This window comes from Schistocerca piceifrons, chromosome 4, assembly GCF_021461385.2.
Source record: "Schistocerca piceifrons isolate TAMUIC-IGC-003096 chromosome 4, iqSchPice1.1, whole genome shotgun sequence".
NCBI lineage: Eukaryota > Metazoa > Arthropoda > Insecta > Orthoptera > Acrididae > Schistocerca > Schistocerca piceifrons.
In genome coordinates this window covers 339,211,372-339,239,332 of record NC_060141.1, presented here as the reverse complement: position 1 = coordinate 339,239,332, position 27,961 = coordinate 339,211,372, and positions in this window count along the sequence as shown.

Below are 27,961 nucleotides of genomic sequence, written 5' to 3'. Positions count from 1 at the left end.
TAACGTGTTTCGGAACTTAATGTAACAGTGGAGATTGGGAGTTGATTATAATGTCAAAGTCAGCTGCATCAGGTGCTAGGGTTTAGTACAACTTCGAGCCAGTCACACCTGCTGCAGCGAAAGAAGAAGAAATATCACATCTTCAGATAGTGTTACATATTATGAAATGGTATAACACACAGTTACACAAAGAGGTTTTCTTTCAGATTAATGCGACGTAGGTAGCTTACTGCTTCTTTGTTTGTATGTTTGTCTCGTCTTCACTTCCTGTGTGTGGTTAGCATCCGATTCTGTAGTGATCTGTAGTGTCCTTGTGTCTGTGTCGTTTACACTCTATTGCTGATCTCTCCGATGTGGAGCCTGTCTTATTCTAGCGTATGGTCTCTCCCGTTTGTATGTCGCTTAAAGTGCTTGCGATACTTCGTCTTCGATGTTGTTTATAGAGTTCCTCTCATCTTGTCTGCGTATTAACTGTCATACGTCATCGTTTCCTAAACTCGATCTTATGTGTTCTAGAGTATCGAGATGAGCACTGCGTGTTCAGGTGTACTCACCACAGGCCACAGACGCAAGTTTTAGGCCAAACCTGAGGAGATGCACGGGATACGGGCCAATGCCCGTGAGAAAGTGCGCCGTCGGTTATGTCTTGCCCAGTTATTTCTCTTCTTTTGTTGCGTCTTCCCTTCTTCAGCCAGTGTGCAGCTGCTTCGTGGCGAATTGTTATGTCAATAGGGAAAACTCCCAGTACCATGCACAGTGCCTCAATCGAGGTCGTGGCGAAAGACCCCGAGATTCTCCGTAGACCACTGCTCGGGTCGCACCTCACGATGGTTTTATAAGCACCTAAGCATAATCCATGTGCCCAAGCACTAGCCGCAAAGCAAGTTGTTGACTCAAAGCCTGCCGTGAAATACGTTATTGTCTGAATTGGTAGTCTGTACCTTATAGTGTTCAATCTTGCAAGTTTATGCATCAGGTTGAAACGTCCCCTTAGAAAAATTACTAATGACTGTGCTTAAACTGACACACAATATTTTTTAGCGCAACGCAATCTGACTTTCAGAAATCCCTACAAAGGAATGGCCCTGACTAACATTAACCTATGCATTTCACAAATCGCTTACCTCACAAAAATCTTGGTTACTCGAACTACTGCAATAGAGCGAGCGCCACTACTGCCAGCTACATAAAAGATTCAAACTACGGAAGGCACTAATTACTGATAGGGATAGTTAGCAAATGAAAGATTTTAATAGAGAACAAACAGTGTATTTACCTTAATAGTCATAATATATATAGCAATTCATGACAAATTACAAAACTCCGCCATCTCTCTCCCCACATCCACCACTGCTGGCGGCTCACCTCCAACTGCGCAACGCTACGCGCTGTTCACATTCAACTGCCGCTGCCCAACACTACAATGGCAGACAACAATGCAAATTAGCCACAGACTGCACACAGCACAGCCAGTGATTTTCATACAGAGCGCTACGTAACATTGTCAATAAAAAAACCTTAACAGCCTACTTACAAGGTTCGTCGCTTTGTTGTCAGTCTGGCATGTTCGTTAATGTGTAAATGTTCGTCAATATAAACGCCAAGGTATCTTGTCACAGCTTTCCTTTTTATAGATGTGTTGTTTAACTTTATAACTGTATTTCTTTTCAGTGTGCCTCTTAGAAGTCGGTAAATAGTTTTGTTTGTTGCTGTTGTGAGCTTGTTGCTGGTGCACCAGTCACCGATGAACGACAGGAGCCGCGTGTCTTTACTCTCTAATTGGGACCTGGAGTTTGCAAATACCAGGCCCATAAGCTCATCAGCGTACGCAATCATCCCGTTAGTCACGTCGTTGCCTTCTAGTGCATTCAGTAGCGGTTCCATGGCTATGTCCCAGGAAATAGGTCTGCATATGGGTCCTTGCGGACAACTCTTTGTTACCCTTTTTATTACCTTTTGGCGACCAGTCTTCCATTCCACTATCCTGTTTTTACAATAATTTCTAAGGCTGTTGTAAGGAGCGAGTGGCCAAACCAAAGGTTGTCGGAAGCACCAGCTATGCCAATTAGGATTGCTACTATGTATTTGTCATGTATTGTCTGTTACATTTCTAAAGCCCTATTTACTACTTCGTTGATTGATTTATGGGGTCGAAAACTAAACTAATGTGGGCTAAGGCCGATGATCTCCCGTTGTGGCTGAAGTCTGTCGCACAGCAACCTCTCCTGCTCTGAAACACTAAATGCTACTCTCAGCGTTGTACTCTGTTGTATCTGCCACAGATCATCACATATCTGACTTTACAGAACGGGCAAGCTTCTTACCTCCATGTTCTGTGATTACATACTGACATCTAACATCTTGTTGCCTACTCGTGGTTTCACAGTTCTTATGATAAATATCTGGTCTTCCTTCCATATATTTCTCTTTACATCTGCAGTGACGACAATACTGCACCATAGCTGTTACTAAAACTCAAACGTGCAGAAACGTACATTAGACAAAGCAAATAGGTATAATGCTCCAGTTTTGCTATTACCGCAAATTGTAGACAAGCAGCGTCGTCCCAGAATCGCGTGACTATCCTGGTACGAGGTTGAGAACATGCGCAGTAAGCTACGCTCACTTCATAGATACACTACGTGATCAAAAGTATCCGGACATTCCCAAAAACGTAGGTCTTTCGTATCAGGTGTATTGTACTGCCACTTACTGCCAGATACTCCATGTCAGCGACCTCAGTAGTCACTACACATCGTGAGAGAGCAAAATGGGGCGCTCCGAGGAACTCACGGACTTCGAACGTGGTCAGGTGATTTGGTGTTCCTTCTGTCATACGCCTGTACGCGAGATTTCCACACTCCTAACCATCCCTAGGCCCACTCTTTCCGATGTGACAGTGAAGCGGAAACGTGAAACTACACGTACAGCACAAAAGCGTACATGCCGACGTTGTCTGTTGACTGACAGAGGCCGCCGACCGTTAAAGAGGGTCGTAATGTGTAATAGGCAGACATCTATCCAGACCATCACACAGGAATTCCGAACTGCATCAGGATCCACTGTAAATACTATGACACTTAGGGGGGAGGTGAGAAAGCTAGGATTTCATGGTCGACCTACTGCTCATAAGTCACACATCACGCCAGTAAAGGCCAAAAGGTTGTGTAAGGAGCGTAAACATTGGACGATCGAACTGTGGAAAAACGTTGTATGGAGTGACGAATCACGGTACACAATGTGGCGATCCGATGGCAGGGTGCGGTTATGGCGAATGCCAGGTGAACGTCATAGGCCAAAGTGTGTAGTGCCAACAGTAAAATTCGGAGGCGGTGGTGTTACGGTGTGATCGTGTTTTTCTTGGAGGAGGCTTGCACACGTTGTTGCTTTGCGTGGCACTATCACAGCACAGGCCTACATTGATGTTTTAAGCACCTTCTTTCTTCCCACTGTTAAAGAGCAATTCAGGTATGGCGACTGCACCTTTCAACACGAACCTTTTCATAATGCACGGCCTGTGGCGGAGTGGTTATACGACAATTACATCCCTGAAATGGACTGGCCTGCACAGAATCCTGACCTAAATCCTATAGAACACTTTTGGGGTGTTTTGAAATGCCGACTTCGTGCCAGGCCTCACCGACCGACATCGACACCTCTCATCAGTGCAGCACTCCGTGAAGAATGGGCTACCATTCCCCAAGAAACCTTCCAGCACCTGATTGAACGTCTGCCTGCGAGAGTGGAAGCTATCATCAAGGCTGGGGGGAGGCCAACACCATACTGAATTCCAGCGTTACCGATGGAGGGCGCCACGAACTTGTAAGTTATTTTCAGCTAGGTGTCCGGATACTTTTGATGACATAGTGTATATATACTCTATAATCCAGTCACATTAATGTGACCCTCTGTCAGAAGCATTAATAACCACCTTTTGCAGCGCGAGATGTGCAGAAAGAGAGTCAGTGAGGTATTGAAAGATACAATAGGGATGTGGAACAATGTTGACTCCAGTGCTGTGGCCAGCTGAGCTAGGTTTCTCAGATAAAGATCCATGGCGCGATCAGGCCGATCGATGTGGTCCCACGGTTTCTCAACGGGGTTTAAATGTTGCGAGGTTGATGGGGAGGGGAATACGACAAATTCATCCTGGTGCATTGTCCTGCATGTGTATGCCAACGTGCCAAGGAAGAACAATCTGCATGAGCACCTGCGTCAATGGTGGAAAAAGTTCCTAAGGATAGATGCATACTTGCGGTGATCCAAAAATGGTTCAAATGGCTCTGAGCACTATGGGACTTAACTTCTGAGGTCATCAGTCCCCTAGAAATTAGAACTACTTAAACCTAAGGACATCACACACAGCTATGCCCGAGGCAGGATTAGAAACCTGCGACCGTAGTGGTCGCACGGTTCCAGACTGTAGCGCCCAGAACCGCTCGACCACCCCGGCCGGCTTGCGGTGATCCATTGTGACTTCCAGAAAGACGAGATCACGCAGGGAATGCCACGAAAACATTCCCCCGACCATAAAACTCCTTTCTTGTTGCGCCGCGTGAGGTAGCCGAGCGGTCGAGGGCGCCTTGTCACGGTCTGCGCGGATCCCCCGTCGGAGGTTCGAGGAGTCCTTAGCGTAAGTTAGTTTAAGTTAGATTAGGTAGTGTGTAAGCTTATGGACCGATGACCTCAGCAGTTTGGTCCCATAAGACTTTACCACAAATTTCAAAATTTTCCTTGTTGTAGGCTGTTTACTTTCAAAAGTTCCACATTTACACGCCAACTGTCATCCGTCTGACGGAGCACATAACGGGATTCTTCTGAAAAGGCCACCTCTCGCCCTCAGTGGACGTCCACATTCAGTATTGACGTGCAACTTCCAGCTTCTATCGCTGACCTATAGCAGTTAGCATGGATGCGTTGACAAGACGACTGCTGTGGAGGCCAATATGCAGCAACGTTCGCTGAATGGTCAATGAGGAGATGCTTTTGGTAGCCCCTTCGTTCATTTCGATGTTCAGTTGTTCAATAGTTGCACGTCTGTTTGCTCTTGCACATCTCCGCAGCCGTTTCGAAGATGCATCCACTCTTGGCCCAAAAGCGATGGGTCATGACATTCTGGACATCGGATCAGTCACTAGGTTTCCACTTTAAGATAACGACAGCATTGTTTCCCCCATCCGCCCTCACATACCTCGTACACCCTCCACTGCTAGTGTTGGCACCTGCTGCATGTGAGTGGTTATTGCACACTGACTTAGAACAGTGCCTGTGGTCATAGTAAAATGTGACTGGACCGTGTAGCATCTATCATAATTAACAGCTAACACTGACATGGGTGAAAGTATAAGATGGTACAATCAAAAATGTTCCAGCAAATTTAGGGCTGCAAACCAGCTGTTTGCCAAATACTCGCGAACATCTGGTTTCAAGCTGCCACCTCGTCAGTATTAAATGTTGTTCTAGCTAATATAAATGTATCTGGAACTCAAAATTTTCGATTAAGACCCCAGTTGATTAATGGGCTCTCATTTGGCCCAAGGTACATTATGGCCGTATGCAGTACATGCATCATGCGTACCAGCGTATATTGTTGTTGTAATAAGTCACTTAACTCGCCAAAATGGTCTAAAATAAAAAGTCTAGTAGAGTCTGGCTCTTAGCCTTCAAGATCACCTGCTTCTATCCTCCAGATGCTTTTGTCTGGGGTCATCTCGAAAGTTAAGTGTACAGCATATTATCGAAACCGTTAAATAGCGGTATATTCCTGTCAAGATTTACAATTTGATCCGTTGGTGCTTGAAAGAATTGGTAACTCACTAATGAGAGAAAGGCATACTTGGTCCCAGATGCGAGGAAGACAAATTTATTTGTTTATTGCTTACCCTTTACCCTGACCATATTGGGGCATAAGGCCCTGTAATACATATATTCAGGAACACCACGTACCAAACACTCTACAAAATATTCACAATAATAATAATGATATAAAGAGCCTTAAAGAGCACTAAGATTGGTATAGACTAGTTTACTACATTTGAGACTAGTTTTGTGTTATCAGAAGCGGAGAGACGAAGATTCACATGACAAGTGCAACTTTTCTGCTGTAACTTTTGAGTCTGTATGACCGACAGTCTGTTGTAGCTGCATGTTTGTTGGTGACTGTGTATAACCATGTCTTGTAACTGTGTGAAACTTGGGAGTCTGCAGTTCCTGTGTGAGTTGTTATGTACACTGTATGCATACCCTGTGAAACCTATGTATCAGACCATCCAGATGCCATCACTTGCAACTATGTAAAGTTTACCCTTATTCTTTACCTTTGGACTTCTAAAGCAAAACATTTATACAATGTTTTAATTGTACAACAGGGTATGTGTGTTAACGAAACCAACAATTCTATAAATAGCTGCGTAAGATTCTTGTATCATGACTGAACAAATCACTGAACACAAAGTGTGCATATACACTGCTATGAGCATAGAATAACCCAATATTTTCTTCCACTTTACTGTGAGTACGATAGTAAGTTTGACCTAATAACTGTTATTAATAATGTTCAAAATAAACATATGGAGAAGTTAGTCACACAATGAATTTGTGCAAAATGAATAAACACTCTACTCCAAAAATATACTAGCCAATACCTGAAACTGGCCCTAATAATGATGTAGGTTACCTGTGCTAGAACATAAACATAGCTCTGCTCTGCAATGCAATTATAGTCGTTTGCAACAAGAAGAGTTGGAAAAATCCTGTAGGTCTAGAGGTAACTTAAAGATACCTCACTTAGTGTAACGAAAATAAGCCAAGTGCCAGCACATCGCATATTAGTAATAGGATCACATGAGCTGCAAACATACCTGAATGCACAGCCAGATATTACCCTGTCCGATGTGTTAGGGCTGCAGCAGCTTCATTTCAGAATCAGGCCTCAACATAAGCAGGGCCCAAACCATCACATCCGATTTTACCAACGATTTACAAAAAAGTGCTCGCCAGCATCAACTGACCACTAGAGAACAATACACCACTAGTGGGATAAAGTGGGTTATACACCACATTGAGAGTTGCATACACTGAGGGGCAAGCATACATTTAGGGTCAAACTTGATTGATTTATGACCTCATCCTGTTGTTCTTCCAAGGGTTTTAACGCCCCTTGGGGATTGATTTATGACTCCCTGGTGCTAACCTGTCCTTCTGAGAAACCCTCAATCCCTCACCCTCCCTCTCAAACTCCCCCACTCCCCTGGAAACTCTGGTAGCCGATACAAGCGCACTTGTGATATCAAAATAATAGAGTATTTAATTACATCGACAAATTAATTAACCCCTCCCACTCATTGGAAATCCAGTCAGCCCTCCACTACTATCTCCAACCCTCTCCCCTCCTCCATCTGGAAATTGGTGGAAAAAGGACTCAGTCTGTGCTGGAGAGGAGGGATCACACAACAGGAAATTGGATGATGAGTATACATCGAAAAGAGGTAGTTAAATAGATTACTTTCTTTCAGATCATGCAAGGAATACCGTCATAAAATCAATGTCAGCATAAATCACCGTACATAATTCCACAGTTAAAAATCTTGTGATCTTGCCTTTGCACAACTGCAGAGCACTGCGTGCCCAAGCACCGACTGCTTTGCTGGACTGCACCATATGCCAGTATCTGAGAGGTCACTCTACACCCACACAGGCTCCTGCCAGCCGGCTCCTGCAGCACACAGACAGGAAGTCACACTAATCCTTGACCAAAGCATCAGGTAGCAGCAACTCTTTGATATTGGTAACCGAGAAATTCCTGTCAAAGCAGATGCTCTCTCTCTTTCTCTCTCTCTCTCTCTCTCTCTCTCTCTCTCTCTCTCTCTCTCTCTCATTCTTCATGTTTGTGTGAATCAAAAGAATGCAAATACACATAGAGCAAGATGTTCCCACCGCCCCTCCTCTCTTCCACCACCCTCATCTGCCCCCGCCTCCCAATCATTCAGACCTGTCATTGGTAGTCAGTACATCCAATTGTTCTCACACTTCCACTACTACGTAAATCTGTAGCAAACGGAACAATAACATTCGAGAAGAAGTAGGTAGCATCTGTCGTGTGCCACACCAGCCTCCACGTTTGTCCTGTACAAAGTAGGGAATACCTGGTAAATCTTCAGCTGTGGATGTCTTGGAAATATTCTCTCACCTACAAGATTGATTGACAAATTAATTGCCGGCCGCGGTGGTCTAGCGGTTCTAGGCGCTCAGTCCGGAACCGCTCGACCACTACGGTCGCAGGTTCGAATCCTGCCTCGGGCATGGATGTGTGTGATGTCCTTAGGTTAGTTAGGTTTAAGTAGTTCTAAGTTCTAGGGGACTGAGGACTACAGATGTTAAGTCCCATAGTGCTCAGAGCCATTTGAATTTGATTTGACAAATGAATCAAATCGATATCCTATGTGTGCAGCTAGTTTCTTCCTTTTAGCCTGCTGGTGGATACTAGAACTGGTATATTTGGTGGGATTCGATCCCGAACTGCCTGGTTTCCAAACCCTCCTGTTTTTTTCCCCCTTGGCTCCTACTGGTAGATACAGGAAGATGGGTCACTTAGTAGTGCATTACGTTGGAGGTAGTGATGAATTTCAAAGTTCACCTGAATTACATGCTATGTCCTCAAACAATCTGCAGAGGGGTTGGATTTATGTGTGTACTCTAAGTACCACTATTGAAAACAATAAATTGCTAAATCAGAAATTTGAAGCTGCAATAGCGTTTTTAAAGCACTATAGAATTCCTAATTTGGTTCTCCCTGCTTCATTTGGAAGGAGTAGGAATGCCCTACTGCATGATACGATAGACACAACAACAAATACCATTGCAAGGCAGTGTCGATCACGATGTATCGAGAAGCACTACACATGACACACTTAAACCACAATCCAGTCCATGCCAATAATTGTCATGGCTAGATGTCAGACACTGCTGAACCACCCGCACATTCCGTGCACTCATGTGCTGATGTCCACACATAGCGCGCCCATCTCCTCCTACATCGCCAGTGTCAATGCTCAGAGGTCGAAGAAAACTGTCGCCGTGACAGCAGCCGCAGTTGTGAATGCATGTGTAGGCCTGAGCGCACCACCCCGACCATGGAGGGCATCTCGGGATGATAGGAACGGTAGAAATTCGGATGTTATCAATACATACAGCGCCAAAACTTGGCAATGTTTGACGCTGAATTGCTCAATTTTCCATGGCATGCAACACATGCGATCACAGAGACAGCCCAGTGCATACCAAATATTAATTGTCTATTCATCTATCCAGAGGTTGCTGTCTGCGGGACTTCCCTGAAGCTGTGGGCAAGATCCGACTAGCTGGCCGGCCAGGACGTTTCTTTCTACCTGCCGCACACGAGACCCTTAGGCCAGAAACGCCCATTGGTTCCAACCACTGTCTATCTCTGCCTCATGCTCTGCACGCAAAACGGTGTCGTCCTAGGAAACCAGCCACATATTTGTCACAGTAATTACAATTAAATATTAAATTTGCCTCCGCAAACAGATGACATTCGACAATGAACGAAGTATCGGTAATAATTCTTCCTAACATCTGTGGCTTTGGAAACAACGACATCTGTCTCCTTCTTATGACTGCAAATAGTTTTCTAGGTAAAATCTTATGTCCCCTACGGTTATTGGTGTGCTAAAATCGCACTCACCCACATCAGATTCATATCTCCCTTACGACCAGACACAGTCATTTTCTTTCCACATGTCTGAAAAATTACCACAGTAACTTTAGACCGCAACACAAATTTTATAAACCCGTTGATCACAGTGAATCTATGACACATTCTCTACTAGTACAATACTTCGCCAATAACTGATTGCAGGTGACACCAAACAACACTGAGCGAAAATCCGCGATGGATGGACCGGCCTCAGTTTTATTTTTCCTTGCGGGTAGTAGCAATGTCTCTTAGAAGGAGATACGTCAACGTCTTATAAGCGACCAGCTATTGAAAGCAAGAGCGGAACGACTGTGTACTGTCACCCAGCATAAAATGTGGTCTTGGTTCTACAGGCGCACACAAGTATCGCTAATGATATCAATGTTAAAAACTATACATGCTTTGTAAATCGAGGAATGATATTGCTTCCGAATGAAGTGGTCTTCCACATAATTATCTTGACACTGAATGGAGTCGGTGATCGCAGGGTGTATATTAACAGACCGAAAGTACGGGTGCACGTCGCCAGCGGAGTAAACTCGTAATAAAATCACCGTTTTCTCGCCGAATTTAGGAAGTGGTTCGCCTAAGGAACATGGTACTAAGCGGATATTTGCAACTCCCTCATGCTGCTGATAGATATTTCCCATGCTAACAAACAGTATTTTTAACTCATTCTACCTCAACAACATGTAGACACTGGAACAGAGGTCCTGTGATATATCCACAGGGTGATAGGCGAGGGAGGATGATGTGTGATTAAGAATGATCACATACAGTAGATGGTGTACTGTGTGTGTGTGTGTGGGGGGGGGGGGGGGATCATTTACAAATTGTCACGCTAGATTGAAGACATGAGAAATTTACAAAATCCTATGACCAATACACTGGTTTTTCAGATCTATAGCGTTACACCTTCTGGTAGAAATTGTCTCTGATTTGTATTCAAATCACTCCATTCAACCACATACTTGCATAAAATCCTACAGAGATGCCTTTTAACGTTTACAGCCACTGGTGAATCACATTCGTGGCACTCTCACATCTTGAAACCAGTCACCTTTTCCGAACGTATCTAATAAGAACCCAATACAGCAAAACTCCAGCGTAGGTTTAGATATTCCGTCTGCATCTTGTAACTGTTCCTCAGTATCTGTCCCGCGCGTCCTGCAGCTTTGTCCATGTCTCATTTTAAGACGGAACCGAGCAGAAGTCCAAGAGCCCTATATCGACCACCTACTGCATCCTGTGCAGAATCAGTGAGAGTTTAGTTAATGCGACAGGATAACATTTTGACCACTCAGTGGAAATGGAAATGTGTTGTAGTAGCTCCACCAACAGACTACATTGTGTAAGGCCAACACAAAAGTTCTTTCCTGCACCACGTGGTAGTAGCTGTGTTCACAATCACGTGTGATGAGCGATTCAATATCGATCACTGCCAAGTGTTGGTACAGGATGTATTGGTAACATTCGAATTCCTACCACTCCAGTCATTGCCTGATGTCCACCTTGACCGGGGTGGTGCACTCTGACATACACGATGTCCATGTCTGCAGCTGCGGTCACAGCAGCAGTTTCCCCAGACCTCCAAGCGATGGTGCTGGCGATGTGAGATGGGATGGGCATGCTGCATGTGGATATTGGGATATGAATGCATGCGATGTTCGAATGTTTCAACGATTCTGACATCTAGCCATGACAACTACTGCTACAGATTGGATCGTGGTCTAAGTTTGTTGTTCTTAGTGCTTGTGAATACATATCAGTCGATTCTGTCTTGCAGGGGTATATTTGTTGTTGACTCTATCCCCCTATGATGCAGTAGGCTCTTACTAGATATTCCAAACGTAGCAGAGAGAACCAACTTAGGAATTCTATAGTACTTTAAAAACCCAATCGCAACTTTAAATTCCCAACTGATCGATTCACTGTTTCAAAGAGGGGTCTGAGAGCACACACATAAATCCAGCTGCAATACAGATTGTTTAGGGACATAGCATGGAGAGAGGAGAGAGAGAGAGAGAGAGAGAGAGAGAGAGAGAGGGAGAGATGGAGACCATGTGTCTCGACAGTAATTTCTCAGGTATCAATATCAAAGAGTTGCCACCATCTGAAGATTTGTTCGGCCATTAGCGCGACTTCCAGTTTATGTGCTGCAAGTGCCGTGTGCTGGTGTGGCAGCCAACAGCAGTCATGGGGCACGAGTGGGCATAGTGTGACCTATCAGACCCCGATGTGTGGTGCAAGCAGTGAAGGAGACAGTGCGTAGGCATGCAACGCCCTGCAATACGTGCGAAGATGAGATTGAGACATGTGTAATTACGTGTGTTGAGTGATGTTGATGTCGATTTTATCACAGCATTCCATGTAGGATTGGAAAAAAAATGTGATCTGTTTAATTATTTATTTTCGATGTATTTTACAAGAGCAGGGAGTGATGAGCAAGCAAGATCCAACTCCTTTGAATTGAATTTTATAAATAAACAATATATGATTTGCTATCTAACAGAATTTCCTGTCGAGATATCCCTGCTCTCCAGAACAGACTCTTTTCCTGCCCACTTCCTGGTGGTGGATGGGAGGGAGTGGATGGATGGGAGGGGAGGGCTGAGAGGACTACCCAAGAGGTGAAGAGGTTAATTAATTTATCGATTTCATTAATAAGTCAATGAAGTTGATATCAAAGGTGCGCTTGCATCGGCAAGGGGAGTTTCCAGAGGGTTGGGAGATAAGGAATGGGTGAGGTAGGGTGGGGGGATTTCTCAGAAGGACAAATTATCCCTAGGGGTCATAAATTAACCCCCAGGTGGTCGTAAACCACTTAGCAGAACTATAGCTTAAAGTCTAAATCACTCAAGTTTGTCCCTGAACGTATTCTTCCCCCTGGATGTTTGCAACCCGCAATGTGGCTCACAACCTGCTTTATCCCACTACTTACTTGGTCCCGTCATATTACCACGTATGTTTCGCGTTAACATACAATAACCACTCACAGATAGACAGATGGCAGCTCTGGCGGCGGAGGGTATGTAAAACATGTCGGAAAGGGGGGCGGAAAGCAGTTCTGTTGTTGTAATTCGGAAACGTTGCAATTTATCTGGCGTCGAAAAGGGCATGATCACTGCCTTTTTGGCCAAAGATGGAAGCATTTCCGAAATAACTTTGTAAACAGTTCTCGTGCCGCTGTGGCTACAGTATGCGGTGCAAGGTAAAGTGTCGCTATCCAGAACAATCGCCGAGGCAACTTTGGTGCACCATCGACCATACACGACAGCAGTGAACAACGGCTGCTGCGCGGTGTATGAGCGGAAAGACGTGCAACTGTCGAGCAACTGATCACGCAAATTAACCAAGTGTCTCCTCAATCAGTGTTCAGCGAATGTAGCTGCGTGCGGGCTTCTGTAGCAGACGCCTCGCTCATGCACCCATGCTGACTGCTCATCTTCAGCGACTAAGGCTGGAATTCGCACGCCAATACCGTCACTGGCCATCCATTGAGTGGCGAAAAAAGGCCTTTTCAGAAGAGTGACGTTTTATGCTCAATCAGACAATGGCCGTTGGGGTGTACGACCCAGCAACAATCGTCGGAAGGGCCTAGGCAGAGGAAGGAGCACTGGGATATGGGGAATGTTTTTGCAGTAGTCCCTGTGGTATACCGTCATTGTGAAAGGCACAATGGATCAACGTAAGTAAGCGTCTATCCTTTGCGGACCACGTTTACCACTACAATTAGTTTGCTTGTTCCTCCTAACGATGATATCTACCAGCAAGAGAATACATCGTGTCACACAGCTCGTATTGTACATGCATGGTTTGAAGAACAGCAGGATGACTTTACCGTACTCCCATGCCCACCAATCTTCCTGGATTTAAAACCAATCAAGAATCCGTGCTACCATCTCGATAGAGCTGTTCTCATCATGGATGCTCAACCGAGAAACCTAGTGTAACTGACCACAGGACTGGAATCTGCATGCATGGCTCCACATCCTTCAGGAATCTGACTGACACTTTTCTTGCGCATCCGCGCTGCAAAAGGTGATTATTCAGCCTTCGGCAGGTGGTCTGATTAATGCGATTGGACAGTGTATAAGCTTTGGGATCCAAGGACTCCCCTCAACACATGTACTTGGGAAATACGCTTTCTGTGCCTAATATTACAAACAAAATTGCTATTTATCGTAATACAGAGGTCTTACACAGTGGCGGTAGCTGTTGGGGAAGAACAGGAAATAGAGAGTTCTGTCGACACAAGAAGGGAAAAGTTTTGGGGGAGGGGGGACATGATGAGAGCGAAATGGAGCCTAGTCTATGGGAGAGATGGCTATTGTGATAGGAAGTGGTCTATTAGCTGTCTTTTGAAGTTTGAAAAGGACTTAATTTCGCTGATATTTTGAGGAACATATTTCCAAAGACCGGTTCTTGACACGGAAAATGATGTCAGGGAGGATTTTACTTTGATTGGAAAGTGTACTTTTCCTAAGCTATTCTGGTAGTAGTGAACGAATTTAAGGTAAGTACGAGGGAGTGCAGTGATTGAGACGACGACAGAAAAATCATTGAGTATGCTAAACTCTATGGTTACCGGCACGTAGTCACGATAATGGTTTGAAGGCCGGAGTGATACGGTCGAAATAGCGTACGACACAAGTGTATCGTACACAAGCATTCACCGCCAGTTCCAGCCGGCGTATGCTTCCGCGTGTAGGTCCTTGGAGAATAGTATCAACTCACCATCATCAAGTTTGGAGAATGTTAGTGATCCTGCGAGCTTCTTTTTAAGTTCAAAAGGAAACACTTTTTTATTTCTGTGGGATTGAAGTACTGCTGACACCTTCTTATAGACTGCAGTTGTGAGTTCAGTCCAGTCTAAATAATGGTGCAGACTTATCCCCAAGTAATTTCCCGAAGAAGAAAAGGTTATTTCTGCGCCATTTAGGATTAAAGGCCGGCCGTTGTGGCCGAGCGGTTCTAGGCGCTTCAGTGTGGAACCGTGCAACCGCTACGGTCGCAGGCTCGAATCCTGCGCCGAGCGTGTATGTGATTTACTTAGGTTAGTTAGGTTTAAGTAGTTCTAAGTTCTAGGGGACTGATGACCTCAGATGTTAAGTCCCATAGTGCTCAGAGCCGTTTGAACCATTTGGAGTAAGGATGGAGGAGATTCTCTGAACTAAGTGGTACTATTGAAACAAGGCTGTTTGGGTTTTTATGTTGGTAACGCCACGTAGCACTCAGTATGAAAATCATTGACTGTGCTGTGTGCAGTCTGTGGCTGGTTGACATTGTTGAAATATTCGCTATTGTAGTGTTGGGCAGTTAGATGTGAACAGCGCGTAGCGTTGCGCAGTTGGAGGTGAGCCGCCAGCAGTGGTGGATGTGGGGAGAGAGATAGCGGAGTTTTGAGAGCGGATGATCTGGACGTGTGTCCATCAGAGAGAGCAAATTTGTAATACTGGGAGTCATAAACTGATATATATATATTATGACTTTTGAACACTATTAAGGTAAATACATTGTGTGTTCTCTATCGAAATCTTTCATTTGCTAACTATGCCTATCAGTAGTTAGTGCCTTCCGTAGTTAGAATCTTTTATGTAGCTGGCAGTATTGGCGCTCGCTGTATTGCAGTAGTTCGAGTAACGAAGATTTTTGTGAGGTAAATGAGTCATGGAAGTTATAGGTTATTGTTAGTCAGGGCCATTCTTTTGTAGGGATTATTGAAAGTCAGATTGCGTTGCGCTAAAAATATTGTGTGTCAGTTTAGTGATGATCAGAATAAGTAAAGAGAGTAATGTCTGAGTACGTTCAGTTTTGCACAGCTGTTGGAAAATCAAATAACGTAAGGGGTTTATAAGCACAATCATTCAAAAATTTTTCTAACGGGAGGTTTCACTATATCTTTTATGATCGACTGAGTTTGCTTGCGTTTTAGTTGGATGAAATTTCAGACGCATGTAATGTGCCCACTTTGATAAGGCAAGTAAATCAGCATTTACATGCTGGATGCCTGAGCACGGGTTTGCTGGACTTTGATTCAGCTGAAGGTAGTGAGCCTATAAGTGATATCTTCTGTGAGAGAGATTAGTTGAGACATCATCAGATGTTAATGATAAAAGTAATGGGTCCAAAACTGATCTTTGTAAGACTCTTGATACTAGATCCTTCCATAACGACATTTTTGCTCCAATCATTACACACTGTAGTCGGGATGTTAAGTTACGTTTGGAACCACTGTACAGCTTTGGGTGACAGATTTTGACTTGTGAGTTTGACAAGTTGAATGAGATAGTCGAATGTTACAAGATTTTCTGAAATTCAAGGAGCTTACAACAGCCGCATTTTCTCCAGACAGGAAGGAAGGCTATCATACCTTAAAATTCGATTTCATTACACAGTACAGACGAGTAAAACCATTAGGAAAAATGTCTAATGAGATTTTTGATATCACAAGCAACCAAAAATACATTTGAAATTAGATCTCGGCTTCTAGCTGTCGCTTCTTACCACTATTGCACCGGTGTTCCCTTCTCTAATTCATCAATGACCACTACGGCAAAACCCTTAATTGTATAACTCCCCGTGGAAATTGGGCGTGTTCAGGAGGATTGTAAAGTGAATTCTTCTTCTTCTTTACTGCGTCTGTCATACGGCAGGTTTCCACTGGAGACTCGTGTCCTGTTCTGAGTATCTTCCTGCATCTGTTTGTATGTTCGCCCATTTTTAATGTTGTCCATAATTCCACTTCCTTTCCTCTCTTTCCTGTCATTCCTTCCATTTTTCGCTCAATAATTCTTTGTCGCAGACAATTCTACACAATTCATGAGTCCCCTAGAACTTAGACTACTTAAACCTAACTAACCTAAGGACATCACACACTGAGAAGCACCGACATGCTTTGCTCATACTGTAGTATCAAGCAGTCAGGCCTGCAAGATGAGTGGTCTGCCAAGCGAATGGATTTATTTTTATTTATCGAGTAACACCAATGACTGATTATGAGCTTTAGTACTCACAATTAAGCTACAAATAATTTTCCTGTTTGATTATTACGCAACGGAAACGGATAACGCACATCTGACTACTAGTAATTTACACAACTCTGATTTCTCACTACGCACTGGCAATACTACATTTTCTTTCTTATCCAACGGCTTTGACAAACACGTGGCCATCGCACTGAATATGAATGGCGCACACATTATAAATTCTGGATGTCATGACTACACTCTATTCGAATAACAAGGCCACCACTATTTTTCTTTTCACTATCATTTTTATTCCTATAAATTCTATTATGATTCAACGATAAACTAAACACACCATTACATTTTATGCAACAATTACACATGAGAAATTCCGCCCAGTGGGCGTGGCTTTACATTGGTGATTCTCTATCTTATAATCTCTTAATTATCTAACGCTACAGTGCACTTTCTGGATAGGATGGTGGATCTTTTGCTATATCTTACACTTCGACTCTCATACCCATCATCACGAAAATTTCCTCCAGGTCGAGCGGTACAAAAAGGAACATGCATAACACACTACCTCTGAACCTATCTTGCTACTCATGCCTAGCTAAAACCACACATAGTTAAATTACATGAAATACATCACACTGGCAACATACATCACAAAGAATAGTCACAACGTTAGAATCACTTCACTTTCAGCAATCCCACTTCAATTAGTATTCATCCCAGTTTCACACGACACTGCCCCACTACGAACTCTGGAGGATATATGCACGTCTTCCTGTGCAATGCAAGCCAAGTGGCGTTGCTGGATAGACGGCTGTCTCACCTTGCTTCACTCTCAGAGTATTATAGTTTGAATCAAGCGTCACACGGAAACATGACACGCAAAGGTAATATTAAGAGCACATTCGTCACACACGCGAGTCCTCAACTGATACCATGGATGAGTACTTCTCTTTACACAGATTGAGACTCACACAGTACTAACCACGTGGAAGTACTAGTCTCTAATTTCAAGTCCTGCACACGCCATTTCTTAAATATTTCCAACTTATAGTAAACACGCCAGTAATTCAGCTTAACTTTAGCACTTGGAAGTATTTCAACTTAGTACTAGCACTCGCCAGTATTTCAACTTATTGCTACACGTGGTTTCATTGTGACCGTTGGTCACTTCCGAAGATTACTACGATCCCCTTAATATTACCTGCCTGACATTTAATTCTCGCCCCAAAAGTCCCTGGAATAGAGAAATAATTATTCCAAGCTGCTCTTAAGTATTTCACATCCATACCATTCTTTCCACTCTTTTGTCTTTACGAAGCACACCTAAGGCAGGTCTTACCAACACAAGATCCAGCGCCAGAGTGCTGAAACATGGTCGTTCTTCACGTCATCTCGCACCTCCGTCGATGTGGGAGAGCACCGTGTTACTGTAGTGGTCAGCCACATTTCAGGCGCTCAAAGCTCAGGTAAATTTCATCTCTTTGGTTCCACCAAAGGTGACCAAAGGACCGTCTCAAAGATGATCATATATTGCACATTCACTATCTGCAGTTAGCAGACGACCATACATTCATTCATTTCACAGATCTCACCAAACTGAATGTAGGGATTTATTTTGTGGGAGTGCACATAGGATCAATTAAATAAATAAATTGTCATTCTTTCTGTTGTGGCGTAGTAAGACAGCCACGCCACTCGGAAGTAGCCGAAAGGCACGCGTTACGCTCACACAGATTGGCGTGAGGTCTGAAACAGGATACGTAATGAATGCTATAAAGAAAAGTACATAGCTACTGGAATACTTAACTTTAATCCATCATTGTCGTACATCGTTCTTGATGAGACATGCTTCATACGATAACTATCAATTGCTATGGCGCCTTGCTAGGTCGTAGCCATTGACTTAGCTGAAGGCTATTCTAACTATCTGCTCTGCAAATGAGCGAGGCTTCGTCAGTGTGCATCGCTAGCTACGTCGTCCGTACAACTGGGGCGAGTGCTAGTACGTCTCTCTAGACCTGCCGTGTGGTGGCGCTCGCTCTGCGATCACTGACAGTGGCGACACGCGGGTCCGACATGTACTAATGGACCGCGGCCGATTTAAAGCTACCACCTAGCAAGTGTGGTATCTGGCGGTGACACCACATTCCTCCCCCGCAAATCGGCGAATGGTCGTTTGATAAGGCTTCCGCCTGCCGTGGGGAGGACCCTATGTTGGCGTATGCGATGAGGTGGGGAGCCTAACAACAGGCGAGGCTGTGCCACCCGCACCCGGCCATTCGGTCCGAGGGGAGCTAGATAACGCCTGAAAACCTAGTCCAGGGTGCACGTCAACATGCGGTGTATGCGCCCTTAGAGATATAGGAGGGGCCGAAGGGTCGACCTCCATTGCGTCGGGGCACCCGACAGGCGAAGACGACATCTGGTCCGGAGCGGGCAAAAGTGCCATGGCGGAGGACATCTGGTCACGGGAAGCGATCGGCGGCGCATGACCGAGGGAGGGACCAGGCGGTTGCAGCGACGCGTCCACTGCGGGCGGCGCCGGCGGGAGAACAGGCGGCGGCGGCGGCACGTCGCCACGAGGCAAAATGGAAGGCAGCGTCGGTAACACCTGGGGATGAGGCGAGCCAGTAGATGGGTCCCCAGGGCGCTGACCGGACGGCACCGTCGCTGAAAGCAGACGGGGAGCGGCAGAACCCGGGCGACGACAGAGGCGCAGCTGATTGAGATGCCGACACACCTCACCAGAGGCCCCCAAAACCAAATACATCGCGCGGCCGAGGCAGCTAAGAATGCGCCCTGCGAGCCAACGCTGTGAACCGCGATAGTTGCGATAATAGACAACGTCGCCTGGAGCAAAAGCAGGAGTCTGCCGCCGCACAGGAACCTGATGCGGCAGACGCAGCAAAGACATCAAGGTTCGATGAGGACGACCGTGGAGCAACTCAGCCGGCGAGCGACCATCTCGGGGCTGAGAGCGATACGAAGACAAAAATAGCAACAACGCGTCCTCCCGAGAATGCGACTCTTTCAACTTCAACATCTGTGACTTGAAAGTCTGGACCAATCGTTCAGCGGCACCGATGGACTGAGGCGAAAACGGCGCGGATGTCAGATTTTGAATACCATTGGCCTTGCAGAATGACTGAAATTCTGCGGACATGAATGGTGGGCCATTGTCGGAAACAATAGTCTGCACACGTTGAATCACACCTTGTGATTCTAAATCGTGTAATGTTCTTGCGACCTCATCACGCAATGCGTGGGGAACATCGCGCGCTCTGAAAAATTTCGGTTGCGCGTTTACTTTCAGTTCCAAATGTGCTTCATAGTTCTTAGCGCAACCAATGCCCGGTGCAAAAATGTCTGCAAATTCGTCACATAGACGAGAAACACTGGCGGAAGGCACAGTCTGGTTCACTGATAGGACCTGATAGACTATTGACAAGTTAAACAACTGAAATAAATCGAAACCAAACAAGTTCACTGCAGTAGAAGAACGAGGAACGTAAAATGACACAAGTTTTGTTTGTCCCTTGTGTGTTGCAAGAAGGCTGCACTGTCCTAACACAGGGATATGCTGTCCTGAATAACTAGTGAGCTGAACATTTGCGGCACGCAACGGAGGTTTGCCCAGTTGTTTGTACGTGTCGTGATTGATCAATGAAACTGCAGCTCTGGTATCGAGCTGGAATGGTATCACTTTGCCTTCAAAGTCCAAGTCGACAAAAAGTTTATTGTCCTGCTGACAAGAGCGACTGTCTCATGCAATTTGAACCGATACAGGGACAGAAGCACTTGCGACCTGACGAGATTTCTGGCGACGTCGACGCACACGTTTTGTGGGACGAACACAGTCACGGTTAGAGAAAGTGGCACTGGACGGAGTGGAATTAACTACATGAACGTCCATGGGCGAAGGTTCACGACCCTGAGTATTCTTGGTTCGATTCCGGCGGGAAGCAAAGGGCCTTGAATGGTAGTGATTGTCTGATCTGAGCTTTTTCTGGCAAACACTTTGAACAGGTCCTTTCTGATTACAGTAAAAGCAAATAGCTTGGCGTGACGGGAAATTTTCACGCGAATATCTAGTTGTGCACCGCGAGCATGATTTCACTGCCGTTGCTCGCTTACGCAGCACGTGTGGAGAGCGAGGCGGCAGCTGCGCGGACGAGCGCAAGGGCTGTTTATCGTTCCGTGCAGCGCACCCGGCGGGCCGGTTATTGTGACACACGGCTGGCGAAGTTTCAAATTAGTCCTGAGCAAAGTCAAGTGTGTCTTGCCGATCTAATATGTCTATCACTTGTTGAAGGGAGGGATTAACTAGTTTCAAAATCTGTTCCTGTATACGAACATCAGAAACGTTCTGTGCAATTGCATCACATACCATTGTGTCTGAATAAGGAAGTCCAGATTCACACTCAAAAGCACAATCCCTAGTAAGGCCTTGCAATGTTGCAACCCACTCCCTATTAGTCTGACCGGCCATACGTTTTGTACGAAAGAACGTATACCTATTTGCAACGACATTGACTGTTTCTTTGAAATAGGCATCTAATGCCGACAAAATTTCTTCGTAGGACAGAGTTGCTACGTCGCGTCGGGGAAACAATTTCACTATCTGCTCTGCAAATGAGCGAGGCTTCGTCAGTGTGCATCGCTAGCTACGTCGTCCGTACAACTGGGGCGAGTGCTAGTACGTCTCTCTAGACCTGCCGTGTGGTGGCGCTCGGTCTGCGATCACTGACAGTGGCGACACGTGGGTCCGACATGTACTAATGGACCGCGGCCGATTTAAAGCTACCACCTAGCAAGTGTGGTGTCTACACAGGCCAATAAAAAAGGCTGCCGCTCGTTACCTTGAATTCTGTAGGCGGCGAGATGGAATCCAAATTGGCGTGACCACTCCGTCCAGGATTCCATAGCTGTGTCAAATGGCCGGAATGGGGGTGCAACAGCCTGTTGTGGCTGCGGTAGCGGTGGAGCGGCGTCTGCCGCATCGTTTTGCATTGCACGTTGACCCTGAACGAGCTGTCCAAGGGCATCCAATAACGCCTGCGTCTGCTGATTCTGCAAGCGATAAAATTCAGACAGTACATCTGGCGAAGCCATGACACAAGTAAATGTAAGCAAGTAGAAAGAACAAGACCCTTTTTTGAACTCGTCGCCAACTGTTGTGGCGTAGTAAGACAGCCACGCCACTCGGAAGTAGCCGAAAGGCACGCGTTAGGCTCACACAGATTGGCGTGAGGTCTGAAACAGGATACGTAATGAATGCTATAAAGAAAAGTACGTAGCTACTGGAATACTTAACTTTAATCCATCATTGTGGTACATCGTTCTTGATGAGACATGCTTCATACGATAACTATCAATTGCTATGGCGCCTTGCTAGGTCGTAGCCATTGACTTAGCTGAAGGCTATTCTAACTATCTGCTCTGCAAATGAGCGAGGCTTCGTCAGTGTGCATCGCTAGCTACGTCGTCCGTACAACTGGGGCGAGTGCTAGTACGTCTCTCTAGACCTGCCGTGTGGTGGCGCTCGCTCTGCGATCACTGACAGTGGCGACACGCGGGTCCGACATGTACTAATGGACCGCGGCCGATTTAAAGCTACCACCTAGCAAGTGTGGTGTCTGGCGGTGACACCACACTTTCCTACACTGGTATCCGGCTTCGGTGTATTAAGTTCAATTGAGCTATTGTTACAAAAAGTATGTTGTTCTGACAAGAGTAACGAAGAATGTTGTACTAATTTCAATGTCGGGCCGTACTGTTCCCTTTCACCTTATGACAAAAAATATGTTGTTCTGACAAGAATAACAAAGAATGTTGTACCTATTTTCAATGTCAGGTGGTACTGTACCCTTTCAACACATCCATGCCCGAGGCAGAATTCGAACCTGCGACCGTAGCGGTCGCGCGGTTCCAGACTGAAGCACCTAGAACCGTTCGGTCAATACGGCCGGCCTCTAGACAATATATGACCCAGACATAAATTTTTCCTCATTGTTGCCATATCCAATAACCTCTCATTCCCAATTATCTTTATTACATCTTCATTCTTAAGGTGTCATTCCGCTTCAGCTTAAACATTCCTCTCAGCAGCCATATTTCGAAACTTGCAGTTTTCTCTTTTTTTTTTTAATTGTTCATGATTAGTGCCGTATAACAGCAGACTCCAGACAAGTGACGAAACAAATATCTCGCAAACCGATGACTTTTTTAATCTTGTGACTGAGCTGCTGATGTGGTTCCAGCAGCGAGTACACATAACGGCACAGCTCGCTGCTCTTGAAGGGGACGACGTCGAAATGTTGTGCACCAAATAAGAAACAACCACCTGACTGAGCACCCGGAAACACACGATTAATCAACCGCGTCGAGAAGACCTGAGAGATCGATGACTTTTTGCTATTCAGACAGGCTGCTGTTGCACAGGCTCCAGGAGTAAATCAATCGCGGGCTAACCGTCGTGGCCAACAGTGGAGCCCCGGTCGGGAGTCCCTAGCAGGTAGCTGTGACGTCACGGCAGGCGGGCCGCCCAGGTTAATTATTACCGGGTTGCGGGAGACCGCGGGACGACGCTCCGAGACAAGATACGAGCTTCCGATACGGGCCCAGCCGCCGCCGCCGCTCCCCGGCAGCCGCTACCCTCGCTGCGGCCCTCCGACACCGGCGAGCCGCGCCTCCCCACCCGCCACGCCCCGCAGCGCGCCGCTTATCAGATAATTGAATCGAGAATTGCACGCGACCGCCGTTCGCGTCTCATGAAGGAGCGGCGGGCAGGAGTGGAAGACGCGACACGCACGTCATTCCGGGGCCGCCGCCTGCCTGCCGGCTCCTCACGCCGAGGTGCAGCTGCTATCCGCCGAGGTTTATCTCGGCGCCTCTCCTTTCAGACCCGGCACGGGCGCGCGATACCTTATCGGCAGTGTTATCAGCTAGCCTCCCGAGATTCACTTAGAGACGCCCTTAGGAACCGAGGCCAATCTTCAGCAAATTGAGTATTAGCATGCTGTTGTTCTCTTGCAGGAGAGCTGCATTTGCTTGTTTCCTGGCACTGGGGTGGGAGGGGGGAGGAGACCGCCATCCTGTACGAGTACTACGGCATTGCCGGTATACAGGATGTGTCACAATTCATGTTACTCAATTATAGCAGCTGTGGAGGGGTCTAAGTGGAACCCATATCCTCAAACTTCATCCAACGGTCCTATAGAGAGTGCAAGTTACAGGCTCCAGCGCTAGTAAATGTATGTGTATACACAGGGTGAACCCATGGTTAAGTTACAATCTTTCATGGATGATGGAGAGCGATAATTGTAGCAATTTAAGGTAAGGTGTAAGTAGACTGTTCAGGTTTTTATGTTGCTAACGCCACGTACCGCTCCATATGAAAATCACTGACTGTGCTGTGTGCAGTCTGTGGCTGGTTCGACTCACTGTTGGAATATTCGCTTGTTTAGTGTTAGGCAATTGGACGTGAACATCGCGTAGCGTTGGGAAGTTGGAGGTGATACGCCAGCAGTGGTGGATATGGAGAAAGAGATGCCAGAGTTTTGAGAGGTTACTATAAGCGGACGATCTGGACGTGTGTCCGCCAGAAAAAGGAAATTTATCAAGATGGAGGTAATGAATATATATATATGTATGATGACATATATATATATATATATATATATATATATATATATATATATATATGATGACTTTTGAACATAATTAAGGTAAATACGTTGTTTGTTCTCTATCAAAATCTTTCATTTGCTGGCTATGCGTATCAGAACGATTTTCGCTTGTAACATTCGGCTCGTTTCCGAGCCAGGGTCCCTTACCACAATTTGACACATTTATCCTTCTCCATCATCCTCCAAAGTTTGCTACATCATCATGGTATCACCCTGCACATACATACATTTACAAGCGCCGGCCTCTTATAGCTTTGACGCTCTGTAGCGCCGTTGGATGACGCTAAAAATATTGTGTGTCAGTTTAGTGATGATCAGAATAAGTAAAGAGAGAAATGTCTGAGTACGTTCAGTTCTGCTCAGCATTTTGAAAATCAAATAACGTAAGAGGTTTTCCAGCACTCTCATTTTTAATTTTTCTATGGGGATGTTTCAAAGGGTTCCTTTACCGAACGATTCGGACATTAAAAGCGTCAATGGTTCCGATACTTCTGACAGAGGAATACACGCATCGGTACTGTTGTTGCTAAGTTTGTAGGTTAGGCAACTTTAAGAAGTAGTAGTATTGACCAAAACAAGGAAAAATGTTCCGTAAACTTGGGCTCTAAATTGCCTACCTTAAGAACTGTGAGTACTTGTTCAATAGAGGAGATGTGTTTAACACTAGCGAAGATGAACAACTGCTCACGGCCCCTCACGTTCGCATTTTAGAGCCCCTGTTTACCAGACATTTTTTCTTGTCTTCGTCCATACTGCCACCACTGAAAGTTACGTATCCTGCATTCTTAGCAACAACAGTACAGATACGTGTACTGGGCTGCCAGAAGTATCAGAACGATTTTCGCTTGTAACATTTGACTCGTTTCCGGACCACGGTCCCTTACCTCAATTTGACACATTTATCCTTCTCCATCATCCTCCAAAGGCTGCAACATCATCAGGGAATCACCCTGTACATACATACATTTACAGGCCCCGGGCTCTTATAGCTTTGACGCTCTGTAGCGCCGCTGGATGACGTTTGCGGACGTAGGCTCCTATGTAGAACTTGATCTACGAAGTCCCCTCTGCAACCTCTAGAAGTGTGTAACATGACTTGTGAAACACCCTGTATGCAAGTCCTTAGTACTGCCTCCACAGCCATAGGAAATCGCTTAGAATGAACACAGCAGCGCAAATGTCGACTGCGTGCGCTTTGTGTTACCACCTGACGAACAACATATGAAACATTAGTTCACTTTCTTACAAGACTGGTAGAAAGATTTACTTGACTTTGTACAAACGATTGCCACACGAATTATCAGGATTGACTTGACTCTTTACAAACGATTGCTACACGAATTAGCAGAATATTTACAGCTGTCTTTAAACAGTGAAGCATTACTTAATGCACACAATGACAAACTCTTCTGAAGTACAAGTTCAACATTTACAGAAGTACATTTCCATGTAAGACCTGAGTACCACTAGCGTTGTAACTACATGAGACTGACTGCGTCATGAGGCAATTTTAATTCCTCTTTTAAAACGTGGGAAAGACAGTACGTGCCCAACTAGTTACCGCAGTGTTGCCCTCACTAGCTGCCTGGGAAAGACCTTGGGGCGGATGGTCAACCGCCGCCGTATCTGGATTATAGAATCCAGACAACTCCTTAGCCGTTTTCAGTGGATTCAGGAGGTATCGCTCCATCTTTGATAACTTGACTCTCCTAGAGGCGGCCATACAACAGACTATACTGCGTCGGCATCATCGTTTACGTATATTTTCTGACACCAAGAAGGCCTATGATACTACTTGGAGGCATCTTATCGTCGAGCAGCTTCACGAATGGGGTTTTCGTGGTTGTCTTCTCATTTTTACTCGGTCGTTTCTCTCGCCACGGTATTTTCGATACCGTGTCGGTGACTTCGTGTCTGATCGCTTTGGGCAGAAGAACAGTGTCCCTCAAGATAGCGTTTTAAGTGTGACTGTCTCTGCCATAGTTAGTAATGGCATTACGCCAATAGTGCACAGTCCTGTCCAGTGTTCTTTGTTTGTGGTTACTTCTCTGTGTTTTGCTCGTCTTCCAGCTTTGCAACGACAACATGTCAATTGCAACTAACTCTTCGACGTTTGGACTGATGGACGCACGAGAGTGGTTTTAAGTTTTCAACCGAGAAGTCTGTGTGTATTCTGTTTAATCGTTCTCTTTCCTTTTTAAACTTCCCCGAGATGAGGATGAGGGACACTCATCTTAATTTTAGAGACACGGTGAGGTTTCTGGGCTTCATATTTGGTTACAACCTTATATGGTTTAAGGACCTGACAAAACGGTCGCTTAAGGCTCTCAGTATATTAAAATGTCTTAGTCACACTACTCCGGTTTTATAGGGAATTTGTGCGATCTCGGATCGATTATGGGTGTATGGTGTACGGGTCTGCGAGACCTTCTTATTTGAAGGTGTTGAACAAGTTGCATCATGAAGGCATTCGGTTGGCCACTGGGGCACTCAGAGCAAGCCCCATACCAAGCCTCTGTGCAGAGGCTGGTGAACTGCCACATCACATCAGGCGGCGGCTACGTACTTGGTGCCAGATATATAGAACACTGTCCACACCATACACACCTGCATACCATACAGTTGCTCGGCTTCCACTGGCACTGTTTTTTCATAGCCGGTTACGAGCAACGAGGCCCTGTTGGACTCGCACACAGGATTGCTTTTTAGAGTTGGTTGCGGCTGGTCTTAATGTCTGACTTATTTTAAGAAAGATAGTACGCCAGATTTTACATTCCAGTCTCTGTTTTTTAACCTTTTAGGTATGCATCACAGTCGTTTACACTGGTGGCTCCCAACAAGGGAATTCCCCTGGATGCTCTGTAGTGCTCCCTGACCACGTCACCAGCAATCGCCTTCCTGCCGAGTATATCGTTTTTGCAGCGGAGTTCCACGCGATCCTGAAGGCACTGCAGCAGTTGCATAGTATTCTGGGCAAACGTTTTCTCCTCTACTCCGATTCGCTTAGGGCCTTACAATCGTTGCTGAACCTGTACCCAACTGAGGAGCTGGCCCGGCTGATATTTGACCGATTGTACTTGCTACACCGGCGGGGTAAGCCGGTGTCATTCTGTTGGGTGACAGGTCGTGTAGGGATATGGGGCAATGAACAGGCCGATCGGGCTGCCATGGAGGCCTGCAGTGGACAGGATGTGGCACAGTGTCCTATTCCCTTGCAGGCAGTTGTTTCTGCATTCCACAGGAAGTGCTTACAATTGTGGGAGGAAGAATGGCTGGCAGTGACGGCCAATAAGCTGCGGTTGGTGAAGGCAAAAACCCGGCCATGGCGTTCCTCCTACCAGTTGCTCAGGCGGGATGAAGTGAACCTCACGCGTCTTAGAACTGGGCGCTGTCTTCTCACACATGGCTTCCTATTACGGCGGGAGGATGCCACGTTTTGTGATGCTTGCGGTGTGCACATTTCTATCCGCCACGTTTTAACCGAGAGCATTTTATACCGTGATGCAAGGGCAGAAGCAGATATTGGTGAGGATCTGCCCTCTGGTTTTGCTGATGATGAGACGAGTGTAACT